Below are 2059 nucleotides of genomic sequence, written 5' to 3'. Positions count from 1 at the left end.
AGATGAAGTGTGCAGATGAAGTGTGCAGCTGTGTGCAGATGAAGTGTGCAGCTGTGTGTAGATGAAGTGTGCAGATGAAGTGTGCAGATGAAGTGTGCAGCGGTGTGTAGATGAAGTGTGTCGATTGTTCTGACTTGATGTTTGTGTGTTGTTAGAATAACTGCTTGACTCGGCCCACGGTGTTTCTGTCGCCGGACATCGAGCAGAAACAGGCCGGTAAACTGAAGGACATCATCAAGAGGCACCAGGTGAGCCCCGACTCAACACGTCTGACCAGCCAATCGGGGCCTTTTCTTTCTTATGTTATCATTTTGTCCTCTCCATCATGTCCAGGGGTCCATCACGGAGGACAAGTCCAAAGCCACCCACCACATCTACCCGTCTCCATCCCAACAGGAAGAAGGTAGGGCCGAACGTCTCTGAAACAGCCTCTGATTTATTCAGTCTCGATCCAGACAGAGCAGCCGTTACCTGTGATGGTGTGGAAATAACATCAGCTAGCAGGGAAATCTGTGAGAGACTGTGTCATCATTGGACCTGAGGACTGGTTTATTGGTCAGTGTGTGTGTGCGTGTGTGTGTGTGTCAGCGCTGCTTTGTGTGTGTTGCAGAGGAATGGCTTCGTCCTGTCATGAGGAAAGACAAGCAGGTGCTGGTGCACTGGGGTCTGTCCCCCGACAGGTGAGACCACACACCAGCCAACCAACCAGCAGTTTCCCCATTTTAAACATCTCAGTGTGTCATGAAGCTAGACGCATTCTGAAAAGATGATATTTTGTAGGTAAAGAAGCTTTGGGGTCGTCTGCAGGAAGACACAAAACATTTATACAAAATGAATCTGAGTAATAACAGGAAGAAGAATATAAAGGTGCACAGGCACCAACAAAAAAAGAATAACCCCAAACCAAAAGTCTTACGACAACTGTAACTAAACCCAAACAATTGTCACTCTATGTTTATTTGTTCTTGTTGTCTTTGTTTGGTTTTTAAGTATCTTTATGTACATTATTGTTGTTGCTTTCTTTCTTTTATCAAATATTCAATCAGATATTGTCACTTTGTTGACTCTGTATTTGTATTTGAAGGAGTAGATAGGTATAACAGGGTTTTCACTCAGATTTTGCCGAATTAAAAAACCAAATACAAATGTTGTTGCTCCAGTTTTTTAAAAATTATTATTATTATTTATATAATACAAATTTTTATCAAATGTGTAGTTTGTTTTCATTATATTTTTTGGGGTTTCATGTTACCGATTTATCAAAGCTTTTGAAGTGATGATCCTTTTGTGGGTGTAATGTTTCAGTTGTCAGCTGATGGATGTCGTTCTCATCCCTTTTTTCAGCTATGATACCTGGGTGTCAGCCAGCGAGGTGGATGGAGACGTGGAGGACGCCCCCAGCACGGACAGACCCTGGAAGGTGAGCAGCAACCACTTCAACATCTTTAATCCCCCGAACGTAATTTGTTTTTCAAAAAGAAAAACTGTCCGGTGTTTTTTATTTATTGTTAATAAATAGTTACCTGTGTTCAGAAAACTCCTTTCATTGTAAAACAAGTCATCAGTTTCATTTCATTTTCTTTATTTCTTGTTTTTTAGTGAGTGCAAAAGGGCAGGACAAACACAATAACAAGAACAGGGTATTAAGAGGCAACACATATGTGGGGGTAGATGGAGATGGAAAATCAGACAAGCAAACAAACAACAAAAAACAGACAAAGACATGATCCGGCATAGTGGTTTTCTTGCTGTTGATATGCAAAGTGATTATTTTACTCAGCTGTGGGCGGTTAGTGAGGTCAATTGTGTGTTTGGGTGCATGTATGTCTGCAGCTGAGAAAGAAGGGAGAGAAGATGCACTGAGCAAATAATACCAAGAGGACAATTTAGGATGTGAATAATTCTAAGAGGGATATGTGTATACATGAGTGTGCGTGTACATATAATAGAGAATATAATAATTATACAAAAAAGAGAAAAAAGTACAATAAAAATGAGAAAAATAAATGACTGACAGTGTTTCCTCTAGGATTTTTTTCAGCAGCGGGGGCAGGCTCTC

The 2059-nt window shown here is 40.9% G+C and overlaps 1 long non-coding RNA gene across 1 annotated transcript; it reads left to right on the top strand.

The window, feature by feature from the left end:
- The first annotated feature begins 133 nt into the window (after window positions 1-133).
- LOC121940461 lies at window positions 134-1465 on the top strand. Its single transcript, XR_006105631.1, has 4 exons — window positions 134-248; window positions 334-403; window positions 611-680; window positions 1345-1465. It is a non-coding gene; the product is annotated as an uncharacterized LOC121940461 (long non-coding RNA).
- Window positions 1466-2059: the final 594 nt, after the last annotated feature.

This window comes from Plectropomus leopardus, unplaced genomic scaffold, assembly GCF_008729295.1.
Source record: "Plectropomus leopardus isolate mb unplaced genomic scaffold, YSFRI_Pleo_2.0 unplaced_scaffold8749, whole genome shotgun sequence".
Taxonomy (NCBI): Eukaryota; Metazoa; Chordata; class Actinopteri; order Perciformes; family Serranidae; genus Plectropomus; species Plectropomus leopardus.
This window is presented reverse-complemented; position numbering and strand designations above follow the sequence as displayed.